The sequence below is a fragment of the Haliotis rufescens genome, unplaced genomic scaffold (assembly GCF_023055435.1).
Source record: "Haliotis rufescens isolate VD_foot unplaced genomic scaffold, xgHalRufe1.0.p SCAF_10, whole genome shotgun sequence".
In the NCBI taxonomy this organism is placed as follows: Eukaryota; Metazoa; Mollusca; class Gastropoda; order Lepetellida; family Haliotidae; genus Haliotis; species Haliotis rufescens.
The window spans coordinates 40,141,822-40,159,529 of record NW_025963780.1 but is presented as its reverse complement, the minus strand read 5'-3'; the positions used below and the strand labels follow the sequence as shown (position 1 = coordinate 40,159,529).

General features: G+C 40.3%; 2 long non-coding RNA genes across 2 annotated transcripts; both read right to left on the bottom strand.

Annotated features, from left to right (window-relative positions):
* Positions 1–8,378: 8,378 nt before the first annotated feature.
* LOC125377813 lies at positions 8,379–13,111 on the bottom strand. The gene is made up of 3 exons (XR_007219835.1): positions 12,744–13,111; positions 10,413–10,494; positions 8,379–8,564 (listed from the first exon to the last, which is right to left on the bottom strand). It is a non-coding gene; the product is annotated as an uncharacterized LOC125377813 (long non-coding RNA).
* Positions 13,112–15,208: 2,097 nt separating this feature from the next.
* LOC124142673 lies at positions 15,209–17,207 on the bottom strand. Its single transcript, XR_006862193.2, has 3 exons — positions 17,136–17,207; positions 16,882–16,964; positions 15,209–15,419 (listed from the first exon to the last, which is right to left on the bottom strand). It is a non-coding gene; the product is annotated as an uncharacterized LOC124142673 (long non-coding RNA).
* Positions 17,208–17,708: the final 501 nt, after the last annotated feature.

Here is a 17,708-nt window from a genome sequence, read left to right as displayed (position 1 = left end):
TGTTTATTATTTTCCACAATATGTTTCAAATACGATGAGTAACAGTCGTTATATGTCAGTGTTTTTTTATTATTAAACAATGATTGTAACTGTGTTACATTGTTTCTGTTTAGATTCGGTAGACGCTCATTGCATGGTATTTTGACAGTAATTAGTTGTCAGGAATGCAGTACTGTTTAATGTAAGCAGTTTTGCGGAAGTTACTATATTTAGATGTTAGAGTTATGTGTAAATGTCCGGAATACCGTGGACTGAATGTACTGTAATGTTCTAGTGCCGCTAGACTAGTGATGGCATTGTGCCAAAAAATCCAGAAGCTGTTTAGACTGTATATAAGAGGACAAGAGCGGGCCTCTCGTATCTCCCACACATTTCATAACATCAAGACCAGCTTTCGTGTGAAGATCACCCATCACCCCGAGGTCCCTGCCAAGGGCCATCTCGAAAGCTTGACCACCGTCACCGCTTGGGGTGTGGGTGTGGGGTGTGGGGGGGTGGGGGGGGGGGGGGGGTGGGGGAGGGGGGGGGGTGTGGGGGTGTGGGGGGTGGGGGGTGTGTGGGGGGGGGTGGGGGTGGGGGAGAATGACTTTTGCTTTCACCACTGTGTTTTTTGTGTGTTTGACACTGACCACTGCCATCATGTTATATATTGCCATTGACTAGTGTTCTACCACTCTATTGTGTACTGCCATTGTAATTGCTGTGCACTTATTTGTATTGATTTGTAAGCCTAGTTAAGTTTGTAATACATTTGTTGACTGTATACCACATGTTGGTTGTTTGTTGGTTTCACACTAAATTCTTACAGGTACATATTTCTTGGTTAACATATTGTTTCAGTTTGGGAATCGACACGTAATAACATAATTCTTTTCTGGATTGCATACGTTGTCTCCTACCGGTTACTTTTTCAAGATAATATTTCCATATTTAAAATCTAATAAGATTTTTTTTTTAAATACCGTGTTTACCCTGAAATTTAACAACTATAATTCTGGTTCCAAAACATATTCTATATTCCAGTACGTTTGTAACTTGACATTTCCATACTTAAACCTCATAACGGTGCTGAATAAACGACAATCAAAATGCTTTTGTACATCTTTCATTGTAAAACTAGATTGTCAATTATCGTATTCCAAGGTTTCATATTAAGTTCTCCACCTACTTATTAAGTTTACCTCGTCGTAAACATCAAATATACTAATAACTTATCAAATATGATAAACCATGAATAAGATCATAATTAGATTACATATAATCATCCAAATTTTATTAAAATCATCATGTTACATAATGGACAATCCTATGTAAATTTTACTGCCCAATTAGAACGGTTGTCACCCTATATGATCAGGCACAGTGATCTTTATAGTGGAGTCGCAGGTGATGTTTCAATATTTTCACACACTGTTTCTAGTTGTATGCTTGTATGTTCACACGGTTCACGTTCAAGGACATTGACTATTTTTTTTCAACATATCCTAAATAATCCTTTCTTTGTTGTTTGTAATTTAATGCCGCACTCAGCAATATTCCAGCTATATGACGGCGGTCTGTAAATAATCGAGTCTGGACCAGACAATCCAGTGATTGACATCATGAGCATCGATCCACGCAATTGGGATACGATGACATGCATCAACCAAGTCAGCGAGCCTGACCACCCGATCCCGTAAGTCGCCTCTTACGACAAGCATAGTCGCCTTTTACGGCAAGCATGGGTTGCTGAAGACCTATTCTACCCCGGATCTTCACGGGTGAAATATTCCTTTCAAATTTGGTAATGATAATGAGGAATGTCCTGTCAAACCAGCTTGTTGTTCAAGAATGCTACAGAACCAGCTTGTTGTTCAAGAATGCTACAGAACCAGCTTGTTGTTCAAGAATGCTACAGAACCAGCTTGTTGTTCAAGAATGCTACAGAACCAGCTTGTTGTTCAAGAATGCTACAGAACCAGCTTGTTCAAGAACGCTACAGAACCACCTTGTTGTTCAAGAATGCTACTGGCATTCGTCGAGGACGATAGAATATAGAAACCAGTTTCTGAAAATACACACAGTAATGCATTTTGTATATTTTACCTTAGCGGACATTTCACCAAGAGGTGAGGTGAAAATTGGGTTTAACGCCGCGTCAATATAAGTGCAATAATCTTTGGACGCGACTTAAACCCCATTTCACTTCACATCACTAGTCATGTGTACGTGTTACACATGTTAACCCTTTGTCTGTATCATTCGATGCTACTCGTGTGTGATTTTCAAAAGGGGGTGGGTTGAACATCAGCAACATCGGGACCAAAGCTTTGAATATATGCATGGAGAATCTGCTGTTTCATTTCAACAATATGAAATTCAAATAAACATGAAAAACATTTTAACAAATATAGACACCTACGTATCATATATAATATAAATATATTGTGAACTGGAAAGAGCGCCTCAGTTTGGAATTAAACCAAAAACAACAACCAATAACTAAAATCTAGTACTCTGAAGACAAAATATATCATACCTAGAGCAGTGAATATCTTTGGCGCGATACAGTGGTAAAACCACAATTTCCCATGACTCAGATTGAATATAATGATATTTTACTAATATAGATGACTATTATTATTATTCACACCTCAAAAACACTCAATGGCCTGTTGAGCTCAAACCCAACCTTAATTACAGGTAACTTCAGCGTAGGAACACGGGCTGTATCCAAATACCACGGAGCGGTGAATTTAGGATATGAATGTAAATTCTCGCGGACGCCAAGTCTGTGAAATGAATTAATAAAACAGTGAATATTCCCAGCTGTCTCACTCTCTCTCAAAACCACGTTAATTATCGTGCGACTTAACATAAAATGCATATTGTTGTTATATTCTTACGCTTACGAGGTATCGAAGTGATACGTGCAAAAAATTGTCACTTCAGAGCAACACAGCATACAAACACCATGTCACGTGACATGGAAAGAGCGAAGAGCGTCTATGTCCAGCATTGTGATCAATGCCACAGTAAGTACCATGTCATTTAGCAATATTTAGCTAAATGGTGTTATTGCCCCGCCTGATAAATGTACCTTATAATTATCTTAATGTAATTCCAGGCATATCCAAGTAGTCTATGTACATCATGTATTCCCTTTCGCCCAAATGGAAACATAGGCGCACACCCATCCATTCATACACACGCAAATTCAAGTTTACATAATCACACTAAGTTACAATCATAATATAATTATATATTCTGTGACTCCGTAATAATTAACACCATTCACTTTATGATACGCAACAACCACAACGATAACACGTACGTGGCCTTGTTGCCAAACAATTTCTTCTCCTTGTTATCGTCTTTGTTTGTTATATATGACGTCATTTCAAAAACACTCACTTCGCCATCTTGTAACCGCGTCAGTACACGAGTACACTTACATAAAAATAACCACCCTCCCTTCCCTCGCTCTTGTCGCACCTTCATGTACATTGCAGCAAAATGTAAAAAAATTATGAATATTGTTATTGGTATCGCTGATTTGCGTTTTATATAAATAAATACCGTTAGGTGAGGCAAGATTTGGACGGGCGCTGGACCGATAAGGTTTCGCTCGTATGCTCGGTTGCCTGCTTGTACAGTGGGAGCCCATTCCAGCCCTCATGTTTCCGTGGGTGGACACAAATGCATATAGCTCGTCTGCTGTACAGTAGAGAGCAGATGGTTTTCGCTGCTGCTGGGAGTAATCTCCCTTGCTCGGTCTAGCGCCCGTCTAGCTCCGCCTTCATCACCTTTTTATATCCAAACATTCTTTTCTGTTATTATTCTCTTCCAAAGTCCATAACAGGTCGGCCGATAACAGTTTTATTACAGATATTGCGGGGGGTGTCATTTCAGGCAAACCGATTGTTACATATATTGCGTGGCGTGTCAGTAGTCCATGTACGTAAAACACTGAAATTAAGATAAAATATACTTAAAAATATCCATTAAGGACGCGTTAGTCGATTATTGATTCTAATGACATGATGCGTGGTCCAGTCTCTGATTCCACAGTGTACTGATCAACTGTGATTATATTTCAGACGGATCTGCTATACAGGATATGATGAAGAACAACAAATTCCAAGCAACTTAATTGCCCCCAGCAACTTCCGGGAGCCTCGTTTTCCCCATCTGGGCTTGCCTTCCAGTCGACTGGTTAAAGGGAGATAACTAAAGCTCAATGACCGCTTCATTGATTGATGCATGCCATATAGCGTCTTTCCTTGTGAAATAAGAGTGAGTGAGTTAGTGAGTGAGTTGGGTTTAACGCCGCTTTTAACAGTATTCCAGTTATATCACGGCGTGTCAGCTTCATGTGGGAGGAAAGCTTGAAGTGATGCAGGTCTCAGACGTTTACCACTTCGGTGAAACCCACGAGCACGGGTATGGTGCTGGCAAACCTAGAAACATAATTGGGTCGAACGGGGATTCGAACCCACAATCATAGGTTTCTGGAGTGCCCAAGGGACGCAACTCTGCACAGCGAATAGCGGCGCCTTAGACGATTGGGCCACCCGTGCCCCCTCGTGAAATAAGATAAAATAATACGAAATATACAATGCGTTTTGGGAAGTTTGTTACTAACGAATAATGTTTCTTTGGAATCAGCTAACCCAATGGTAACTGCGCCCGAGATAATTTGTGACTAGACGCACACACGTACACACACACTTTGCTACAGTTCAGCGTGAACTTTGGTGTTCTGCTGGCCTGCTGGTACGGGGTATTTGTGAGAGGGAAGTGTTAAGTAAGTTGTTCTCCAAAGATGTAGCTGGACTACGCAGATAAACGCAGTGGTCGAACGATCGCATCCAAAAGTGGGAGAGATATGACAATTGGTATTTGGGCAAAAGGTACAGAAAATCCACGTGAGCATTGTGAGAATATACGGGAAATACCAAACTTTACCCAACTGTTAATAAAATGGACTTGTCCGACATTTCCGACGTCGGATTCTAATCAAGGAGTCATCATTATTCAAAAATTGGATAATAAATATTAAAGTTTGTACATTTCATCAACATCCTTAAAGAGGCTGTACATAATGTTGATATCTCACATAAGAAATAAACGACTCGTGGTCGTTGTTGATCGTACTCCTGGCTTCTCCCCTTATGATTTATTCTCCCTGTAGAGTTTTATTGTACAAGCAGCTCCCACTCGTTTATTTCTTTAATAAACGCAAAACTTTGCTGAAGTCAATTTTTAACTACATTTTTATCATAGTCCTATTTTACAATGACACTGAAGAATGCTTAATTCTGATTGATCGAAGTATGATTAAAATCAGGTATCGAATGAATCCAATTTGATACCTCAAAATTGACATGCCTTTCCACACCAAAAGCTTGCATCTATCGATAGCTTACGCATCGATGCACATACACTGGCTGCCGATAACCCGTTAGAATTGTAAACGATCGATATCATAACAACATCTTATCAAACATGATGAAATCAATTACAGAACACAATTACCTCATTTCAGAACACAATTACCTCATTTTCAGAACACAATTATCTCATTTCAGAACACAATTACCTCATTTCAGAACACAATTACCTCATTAAAGAACAATTACCTCATTTCAGAACACAATTACCTCATTTCAGAACACAATTACCTCATTTCAGAACACAATTACCTCATTACAGAACAATTACCTCATTTCAGAACACAATTACCTCATTTCAGAACACAATTACCTCATTACAGAACACAATTACCTCATAACAGAACACAATTACCTTATTTCAGAACACAATTACCTCATTACAGAACACAATTACCTCATTTCAGAACACAATTACCTCATTTCAGAACACAACTAAGTAAAACACACACTAACCACTGTGTCGGTGTTTTCTACAGTCCCACTGTGCCCAAAGTAAAATAATGAAATGATGCTAACAAAGTGATGCACGAGTGAACGTGACTGTTACCTGTTTCACCTGTGATAGGAGATAATTTGTCCACACTGAGAATTGATGTAGGCACAATGGGAAACACTTGTGAAATGAAATAAAAACATAACACATTATGAAAGTCATGGATATATTACATATTTTTAACCAGAAAAAATATAACAATAGCTTTGACAATACTTTTACATTCAATCAATTAACCACAGGCAAATTCATCTACAGTTATTGTCCTAATTTGCTAAGGTGACCAGCGGCGTCTTGGAACTGCATGGGTGTCTTTCGCCCGGAGTCGAGATGGTCTTTATCCGTTGTCCAGTTCCCGGTACACATGTCTTCGGATTGTGGGAAGGGCGCCGAAATGGAGATTGGGACCAAGGATGGGCCTTACAGATCCTGTTCTTCAGCTGATGATGCCAGCCCTTGAGCTGTTCTGATGGGATTAATATTAAGAAAGTGCTATATACTCCTCAAGAAAAGAAACGCAAAGCCAGATTAGTGTAAGGTAGGAAAATACATTTATACGAGGAACTGATATCTCCTGCCCATGGAAGAGACGAGTTAGTCTGTCTTACAGACCCTGATACATTTATATCAACTACAGCCCATGCAAGTCTATAATGTTTGGCAAGTCTAGATTACTGCAGTACCAGAAAATGAAGAGAATCACTGGGCTCCCTTTTTATTAGATTTTTATTAAGATAACTGAACAACTGTTTTTTCTGTATGATATGTTCATTTCAGAGACTATATGTTAGTCTACCCCACCACATGCTGATGAGTTTCATCAACGTCATAAACGTCTCTCGTACTGGTCTTTTCTCCATCATCCAGCCGACACGCCGCGATATTACTGAAATACTGTTCAAAGGGGCGTTCAACGTAAGATGTGAATATGCGTAAGTACTCCTAAGCCAAATGTAGAGATACCATCAAAATCAGGTAATTTGATACCCCGGCCTTATCACCCACATCACATTGCTGGACACTATAGAACGCCAGTGCATGTCACTCTTCATTAGACCACGTGGTCAACGCAGAAGGATGGTGGTTGTAGGATATATTCATAAAACGGAATAACGCATGTGAAAATTGAAAATGTTACGAGCATTGCAATCAAATTATTCAAATGTTCCTTCCTACATTAACAGGTGTATCATTTTTGTAGACATGTCTGTTTTTTCTTCTGCGCACTGTTGCAGATATGGGTTAATTTTTATGTCATCTTTATCTTTTCTGTAAATTCTGAGTTTATTACCTCCTTTTCTCGCAGATTGTATTACAATAATTCAGTCAACGCGACAGTGTCCCATTTACGTAGAAGCAGCATCACATTGCCATTCATTAATAATCAGTTCAATTTGTTTTATTCAATGGGTATAGGCAACATGCCTTTATGTACATAATATAGTAATACACACAGGCTGTTAAACATTGGATAATACGTTTCTTTCAACATGAGCATTATTAATGTATTTTGCTGAATTGACTACAGTGTTAGGATCTTGCGATGATAAAAGGCGGTTGAAGTTGATATTGTTTGGATGGAGGTAAAACTTGGTTAACTTTTAATATAAATAGGAAGTGGTATTCCGTTTCAGCAGTTTAATTTGCATACGTACATTTACTTATATTTCGTGAAATATATGCATGTCGCCCACATTCAGTTTCTAGATCATGACAACTTAATCGAAATAGGGAAAGAGATGTTTTACTTTGACTGACGGCATGAGTTTCAAATACCATGAACCACACGTTATAAGAGGTGGTTCACTTAATATCAGGTCCATTACTCCGATACGGTGCATCTTTGCGTGTAACTCTGATATCCCCTCAACTCGGAACAAGTGAGCGAAGCATATTGACATATCTGATATCTGTTGAGCGGAGTTGCACGGCCAGTTCCGAATGTAAATGAAAAGTACAATGCTATTATATGATTGTGGTTGTCTTTGCACACTGTCGTTTCTGAGCACTGTGTCATCCATATCTAAAATGAAGTTCATTGGAAGGAATGTCTGTAATATTTGTGGAATTTCCTTTGTTAAAGAAAATATTAAGGCGAGCCGTTTAATAAAGCTGAGACTGATTGGCTGATATGGATGGTTTGTCAAATCTTCACGATCGTATCGGAGTTAAAGATTTTAAGTGAGTGAGTAAGCGAGTATGTTTTACGCCGTTTTTAGAAATATTCCAGCAATATCACGGCGGGGACACCAGAAATGGGCTTCACACATTGTTCCCATGTCGGTAATCGAACCCGGGTCTTCGGTGTGATGAGTGAACGCCTTAGCCACTAGGGTACCCGACCGCCCTAAAGATTTTAAGGAGATTGACACCTGTTTCCGCCTTCGTAGTGGAAGGTCCATCTTTTTTATCAAATGCTAAACAGGTAAGAACAGCAAAGGAGACAAAGGAATTGTGTTTATTCATACTTCATCGAATACAAATACAGTTTCAGTTGATAATATCAATAAATTTTGTCAAGGTTATCTCCCTTGAGGGAAATGAAGTTTCGGAGAGAAGAGGGGACTCGACTGGAATCTGTTTGGGGCATGTCTGTCCTACTTTTGTCTTCTCCGTGGTGACCGAGGCGTAACTCACTGAAATTCAAAACCAGAACGAGTTAATCAGGTTTAACATGGACATAACATGCTATTGTAGCAGGGCGTGGAGTCATCCTACAGATGACATCCTTACCTTATCAGCTTGCTGACGGGGTTAACCTCTTTGGTCATGTGGACAAGTCGTCCGACCTCGGATCAGGATGTTCGTGGTTCGAATACAATCACGGGACTCGAAAATTTTATGGCCGCTACACTATAATATAAATGTATTGGGCCCATTTATTCTTCCCCCTGTAGGTGCTCCCACCCTAATACTTGAATTTAAGTTTCAAGAACTTCTCCTCAAATTCCGTGTTTAACCCCGAATTTTAACCCCGAAGTTTTGCACACGCCATGGTGTTCATCGTGTTTTGGATTCGCTGGTCTCGTTCTTCGCGTTCAGTCACATAGGTCCCTCGGCCAGTACTGGGACGAATCCGTGCTGGAACTGGAGTCACTAGTTTCACTATTTCACGTGACATTTCACAACAGAAATGGCGGGCAAATCTCTTGTCCCCAAACTCGTGTTATTCCGGGACAAGCCGAATGGTTACGGAAATAGGCGTTGTGGGCTATTTCTGATTGTTAGCACAACTTGTTACACAATTTGACATCGGGCAACATTTATGAAAGGGTCACGACTATCAAAGGCTTGTGTCAAAATATGGATTCTTCTCAACGCTGGTCAAGGTAACCCGTAGGACTGAGGAGAGTCTAAAGTGCTATAACCATTTACTTACCCAGAAGTAATGTATTTTATTGAACCCCAAACTGGCTCCCACAGAAGATATCGCTTGGGTAAAAATAAGCGATATCCCCTAGAAGATATCACCACAATGAAATTGCACAACAATGCTTTCCAAAACCATAGGGGCCTCACAGGTCTGCATGACGTCAAATGGCATCACATATTTCTCTGCCACTAAAGCTGGTTTGCTGTACTTTTTCCTTCAAGACTTTGGTTATTAATGTTATGATGGTTTGACACTCGTATTCAAACCGTCACGATATCTAGAATTTGCCTTGGGGAATTAGCTCGGGATCGGGCACCACCTTCAAAGAAACCAACCAAAGTATCTATGGCCAGCTCCTTTATTGAGGATTCCTACCCCTGGGGCAAGCCAGTATACTTTCTCTTGACACCTTGAATGGTCACGGATTTACTGCATGTTCAATTATCTGCTTGATAAGAAAATTTGAGTTCGTGCGCCGAGAATAGGGATTAAGGCTTTGCTTTCTTAAGACGTTTGACCAAGTAGTTTGACTTAAGTTGAAAAATAATTGATGAGTAGTCCGACAATATTGATATGAGTTGGACGTATCAGCACACGTGTGCCAAGCCATCCTTGCGATAGAGGTTGAGACACGTACAGATAGATAAGACTGACGATGCTTCAAGGAAGATATACAATTTTCTAGATAGCTGTGACCTTTACATGTGAGACTGACTGAATATAGCACTTTACGTTTAACTTAATATAACACAATAAAGACTATTATCACAGATAAATTTTATATTAATATTGAGGAAAAAAATGACCAATTTTACCACAATGACAATATGTACAAACTGTTTTTTGTTTGTTGTTTAACGCCACACTCTATATGACGACGGTCTGTAAATAATCGAATCTGGACCAGACAATCCAGTGATTGACATCATGAGCATCGACCCACGCAATTGGGATACGATGACATGCATCATCAACCAAGTCAACGAGCCTGACCACCCGATCCCGTTAGTCGCATCTTACGACAAGCAGAGTCGCCTTTTATGGTAAGCATAGGTTGCTGAAGACCTGTTCAACGCGGATCTTCACGGATTGTGACTGCTGGAAGACTTACCGTGGCATGCCTCACAACTTTTGACATAGATGGCTTTCGCCTTCTCCATCTCGCGTGGCATGATGCTGTCTGTATATGAAGCCTGTGAATGAAACAGGAGGACATTTTGGACACCGTATATGTTTGTTTGTCTGTTGTGTGACGCCGCACTCAGCAGTATTCCAGCTATACGACGGCGGTCTGTACAAAATCGAGTCTGGACCAGACAATCCAGTGATTGATATCATGAACATCTATTCACGCAATTGGGATACAATGACATGCATCAACCAAGTCAACGAGCCTGACCGGCCGATCCCATTAGTCGCCTCTTACCACAAGCATAGTCGCCTTTTACGGCAAGCATGGGTTGCTGAAGACCGATTCTACTGCAGATCTTCACGGGTCCGACACCATATATATATGTATATATACCTTTCAATTTATTCATGATAATAGAAAGGCCATGATTTAATATTTAAAGGTGTGAAAGAAAACATATTCCTCATAAAAAATCCCAGTTTCACACTTGTACTGTGCTGTGTTCTAACGCAGGTAATAAACCTCCACTGACGTCATCCTTTTGTCATTGGAGTTAAAGGGGAAGTGTACACGCAAAATTCACTTTCTTTCTTTTTCTAAACAAAACGCAATTTTAGAATTAGTTAGTATCTGTGTTTGAAAATATACATTCATTTTTTTCACAGTGAAAGTAGGAAGCTCACAATAGTGTTAAAATGATATGCCGTTATGAGGCCTTCGTTTTACGAGCGAAATAGGCCTGAGTTATCCCCCTTAGATTATGACGTAATTGGTGCCAATTCAACTGGGTCCCTGTCTATTCTCAACGCAAAAGATATCAAGGACCAGTTTTCGGTAAAACAACATGGTCTACGACACACTCCGGCGCAGTGGTGACTCAGCATAACACAATTCTGGCTGGCATCTGAGACGCTGTACCTACACCACGTGAAGCGGCTCTAACAAAGCATGATGACGTCATAATGTTTATCAATTGGCACCAATGACGTCATATTGCAAGGGGCATAAGCCATGGTGTTTTTGTTATGGAAATAGAACACTTGGTTAATGTGAAAAATATAAATCGTTTTAATGCAAAAAAATATGTTAATTAAATTTGATGTTTTTTATATTTTTGTCTATGACACTTCTGTGTTAACACTTTTAATGTGGAAAAAGTACAAGAAAAATTGGTTCATTTCCGTGTGAACTTGCCCTTTAACTACGAAAAATGACGTCTTATGACGTCTAGCTATTGTTTTAACGGGTCCGTGTTTTCGTAGAATAACCTCTTAGTAGAAAGTCCTTCTGTCTCAGATTTGTATTTTGCATTCGAACACAATGTATATAACACACAAAACAATTCTAATGTAAAACCTACCTGAAACCTTCGTATACATGTATAGCCTCGTGCGAGAACCATTAGGGAACAGTGAGTGAGTGAGTGAGTTAGGTTTAACGCCGCTTTTAACAGTATTCCAGTTATATCGCGGCGTGTCAGCTTAATGTGGGAGGAAAGCCCGAAGTGATGCAGGTCTCAGACGTTTACCACTTCGGTGAAACCCACGAGCATGGGTATGGTGCTGACAAACCTAGAAACATAATCGGGCCGAACCGGGGTCGAACCCACAATCATAGGTTTCTGGCGTGCCCAAGGGACGCAACTCTGCACAGCGAATCGCGGCGCCTTAGACGACTGGGCCACCCGTGCCCTCTAGGGAACAGCTAGGGACGCAACTCTGCACAGCGAATCGCGGCGCCTCGGACGACTGGGCTACCCGTGCCCCCGAGGGAACAGTGGCCCTGGTAGACCACAATACTTTTAAGAATCTCTTTTCGAGTATAGCGTGAGATATATATTTAAATTTCCTAAGGTTCACGGAAAGTATATTTTTTATTAAACTTGAAATTGTTGATAAATGTTGTTTCAGATTTTTATTTCGGTGTGTGAGGCAGATAAAACACTTTCAAACGGATCTGGTTAAAAATCTAAACACTCGAGGTTGGTGATGAAAGGCGTGACTGACTTTCACTTCTTAGTCAGTTGCACGCTTTCTTCGAATTCGTTTTATACCGCGACTGCTCTATTGTTTCACTATAAGGTATCCCGATTTTTTCCGGGTATTTTTTGCATTTCAGCGGTTTCTATGATGGATCAAACATTTCTCCTCGATTTTGGTAGAAAATGTAAACACTCGGGGGGTCGGGAATCCTTGGGAGATTGGCCGGCGGATAGTTCTACCTCCCTTGTGTTTACATTTTCAACCAATATCAACGGGTCTAACATTCTTTCAGTCCAACTAACGTAAAGTATTATCAGAGATATCTTACCTGGGTGTCGAAAAGCAGAAGCTGTTCAATACCTGTAGATGTGTAGGTACTTCAGTCGGGAAATGATGAATGCACACACCGGTCCTACTGCCCTGGTTTATAGGGGTGGGATGACATGCTTGACCTGTCGACCTTCCATTACCCTCCCGTGAATCTTTAGGACGGCTTTCACCCGATGTCTCAAGGCCTGTGTGGAAAATATAGGGGCCTGCGTAGATGGCTTACGTTAAGGATGTCGGAAGACTGGTCAGTTGTAGGGAGGAATTAGTAATGGCCAGTGGTCAGCGACGCTCGGGTTGTGAGAACTGAGAGCGATTGTTCTTTGGAAAGCAGTTTCATCAATTCGTCTCGCCGGTTGACAACGCCTGCAGCGTTTCGTAACTGGGAACACAAAGTCGTATACGACTATTCTCAACTCTTACGAGGCCGGGTGACGGGTGCTAGTGCAGTGGTGTGTAGCAAAGACCGTCGGCAATAATATTTAGTATAATATACAGTAATATATGTTATTATATTCGAAAAAAGTAAGCAATCAGATGTCCGAGCCGGTTTGTGTGTCAAGTTCGGCCAGGTCTGGTAAATATTCAACTGCCCAATCTGGTCCTATAGAGATTTGTTTGTTTGTTTGTTTTTTGTTTAACCCCGCACTCGGCACTATTCCAGCCGCATAACGGCAGTCTGTAAATGATCGAGTTAGCACCAGACAACCCAGTGATTGACATCATATGATCATCGATCATACGATGAAATTGTGCATCTGGGAAATGAGTTGCCTTGATTTTGAGGGGTATTCATGTCGTCGCTATGTAAGTGCAATAATCTTAAATGCGACGCTGAACCCCATTTCACATCACCTAACATTTCATAGATTCATTAGCGCCATGTTTATTGACTGTAGCCTGTGTGTTTTCTTAGCAGGTTGTGCTTGGCAGGCTTTTGAATGTGATGGTGGCGGTGTGTAAATAATCGACGATCCAGTGATTGCCCCCCCCCCCCCCCCCCCCCCCCCCCCCCCCGGCTGTCTACGGCACTGGTGTGTGTGTGTGTGTGTGTGTGTGTCTGTCTGCTTGAACTAGCCCGGACCACTGCACGTTTTATAGCGCAGCTCACAGATATGCAATGCCGTAGTTTAACAGCTTAATAGTTTAACTGGCCGACCAGTCCTTGTTTTATCCCTTTTTTGCAGAGCACCAAACAGAGAGTCAGGCAGGTTAGCAGCAAGTACCATCTTTCGGTTTAACGTAGAGACACTTAGCCTCTGGAAACATTAAAAAAAAAGTTGTTGAATTATATTAATTTAATATAGTAAAAAGGAGCCCAGAGACTCGTTTTCATCCCGAAAGTGCAGTAATCTACACTTTCCCACTATTATAGACTTACATGAGCTGTATTGGATATATTCGTTTCAGGGTCTGTATGGCAGAGTAAGCATAACCTGCTGGTCCCCTGGCAGAGACCGCCTCCATGGCGTAGTGGATCGAGCGTCTGTCCGGGGGGTTCCATCCTCGTTCGCGTCAAACCAGAAGACGTTCAAATATGGTACTTATTGTTACCCTGCCTGGCGCTCGGCATTAAGGGGATGAAATAAAGACTTGTCGGTTCGGAGTGAATATACTGTGTCTTAGTGGGGTATTCATGTTCAACTGCGTTGTATCTCAATGGTCTCACTATACAATCATGGACGCAACGTTAAACCCGATTGCACACCACATCTCTAGGCAGACCTACCACCTACTCTTTTGTTCTTTTCAATACTGAAATACAATAACTTGGCTTCAGGTTGCACACAAGAAATTCTGCACTGAAGCATACGTTGTGGATCCATTCATATTTATTTGATTCCTCGTCTCAGAGAAATGAATGTCCTGTTCAGGTACTAGTGCCGAAAAACATTAATTCTCTGTGTCATGACATTAAATCAACCCAAAACTTACAGCTGAATGAGTGGTGGTTTAGCAAAGTGGTTAGAGCGTTCGCTCGTCGGATACCCGGGTTCGATTCCCCGCATGGGTAAAATGTGTGAGGCCCATTTCTGGTGTCCCCCCGCCGTGATATTACTGGAATATTGCTAAAAGCGGCGTAAAACCATACTCATTCACTCACTCACTTACAGCTGAATGCTAGATCCCACACTGATCACACAGCGCATCTTTTCATGCTCTCTTTAGATGTTCAGTATCAAGAGAAATCAAAATATTTTTTATGAATAAACAATGAAAGTGCAAAATTGAAGGCTATGGAAAAGGCAACCCAAAACTCTCGCGTGGACACAACCAGTGGTTTAACACACGGCCGTATGTGATCTCTCTTATAATCAGCGTGATACATGTATACCTCAATAATGAATATCAGACAATTGTTTTTTAACCAGATTGCTCGAAAATGCTCGAACAGCGAGGCTAAAAAAGCCAAGGACGCTGATGAAAAATGATGCACAAGAAACAAACGACCCAAAACACACATTGTATATTTCGTATTATTTTATCTTATTTCACAAGGAAAGACCCTACATGGCGTGCATCTGTCACTGAAGCGGTCATTGAGCTTTAGTTATCTCCCTTGAACCAGTCGACTGGAAGGCAAGCCCCGATGGGAAAAACGAGGCTCCGGGAAGTTGCTGGGGGCAAGTTGCTTGTAATTTGTTGTTCTTCATCATGTCCTGTATAGCAGATCCGTCTGAAATATGATCACAGTGGAATCAGAGACTGGACCACGCATCATGTCATTAGAATCAATAATAAACTAACGTCCTTAATGGATCTTATTAAAGTATATTTTATCTTAATTTCAGTGTTTTACGTAAATTGACAGACAAGACATGTCTTTACGCAGAGCGTTCAGTTTGGAAGATGCCATTTACTGCCGTGATGACATGACAGATTAATTACAGTCATATGAATAAATCGGATTTTCCTTAACGTCTTTTGGGGTAGTATACAATAAACAGAAAAAAACCTTGTTAAACCCGACTGCTCCCTTAATTCTCCCGGTGATTAACATATGATGACAAGGTTAGGGCGACAAGGCTGCTTGTGTGTATATATATGTGACCCGAGATGAATTTCACAAATATGTTAGGATAAGATACAACACTGTTTGACTTAAATGACACTCCACACAATATATGTAACAATATGTTTGACTTAAATGACACTCCACACAATATGTTACAATCTGTTTGACTTAAATCACACCCCACTCAATATATGTAACAATCTGTTTGACTTAAATCACGTCCCACGCAATATATGTAACAATCTCTTTGACTTAAATCACACCCCACTCAATATATGTAACAATCTGTTTGACTTAAATCACGCCCCACGCAATATATGTAACAATCTGTTTGACTTAAATCACACCCCACGCAATATATGTAACAATCTGTTTGACTTAAATCACGCCCAACGCACTATATGTAACAATCTGTTTGACTTAAATGACACTCCACGCAATATATGTTACAATATGTTTGACTTAAATGACACTCCACGCAATATATGTTACAATATGTTTGACTTAAATCACACTCCACGCAATATATGCAACAATCTATTTGAATGAAATGACACACCACACAATATATGTAACAATCTGTTCAAATGAAATGACACACAACGACATACATGTATATGTAACAATTTGTTTAAATGAAATGACACCCCATGCAATATATGTAACAAACTGTTTAAATGAAATGACACCCCACGTAATATATGTAACAATCTGTTTCAATGAAATGACGCCCCACGCAATATATGTAACAAATTGTTTTACTTAAGTGACACCCCAAGCCATATATGTAGCAATATGTTTGACTTAAATGACACACTACGCAATATATTTAACAATCTGTTTGACTTAAATGACACACCACGCAATATATTTAACAATTTGTTTGACTGAAATGACACCCCACGCAATATATGTAACAATATGTTTGACTTAAATGACACACCACGCAATATATGTAACAATCTGTTTGAATTAATGAACAATATGTTTGACATAAATAACACTCCACGCAATATATGTAACAATATGTTTGACTTAAATGACACCCCACGCAATATATGTTACAATCGGTTTGCCTGAAATGACACCCCACGCAGTATTCGTGAAAACCTGTTGTACTTACTGTGGCATGAAGTACAACTCTGGACATAGACGCTCTTCGCTTTTTCCATGTCACGTGGCATGATGTTTGTCTGCTGTGTTGCTCTGAAGGGGAAATATTTACAATTATATTAAAGATCTGGAAAGAAAGAGAGTGAGAGAGAGAGAGAGAGACTGAGAAAGAGAGACTGAGAGAGAGAGAGAGAGAGAGAGAGAGAGAGAGAGAGAGAGAGAGAGAGAGAGAGAGACTGAGAGAGAGCGAGAGTCTGGACGTACCTGTGCTGTTCAGATGAGGGTTTTTCAAATCTCTCTCACATGTATCGTCCTATATAAGGCTGTACAGCAATTGTCATCATCTTGTATTAAAGCATTAACCCGCCAACAAACAACAAATGAAAGATACTCAGCTTTATTGGTAGTTGATTGTTGGTATTACACAGCTGGGAAATGAGTTCCATTGATTTTTAATATTAACTGTTTAATTAGATTCATTTCACAGACATGGAGTACACGCGATCTTGCGTTCTTTTAAAAAAATCATCGACGCCATATGGTACTAGTATTTGACTAAAGCCCGCGTTTCTACACAGAGGATACCTGTAATTAAGGTGGGGATGGAGCCTGAATGTGATTGAGGTGTGAACGTTTTTCACCACATGCATTCCATCGGGTCAAAGAATGTGGCTGCATTAGATATTAGATTACAGATTATATATTCTGCCTTCAGATATCACGTGTAAAAGAATAGTTTTTAGTTATAGTTTCATATTTTATATTTCAATTCCAGATCATGTTGTTTTTTTCTGTGACCAGGGTGGATCCAGGGTTCTAGGGTGACAGAGGGCCAGA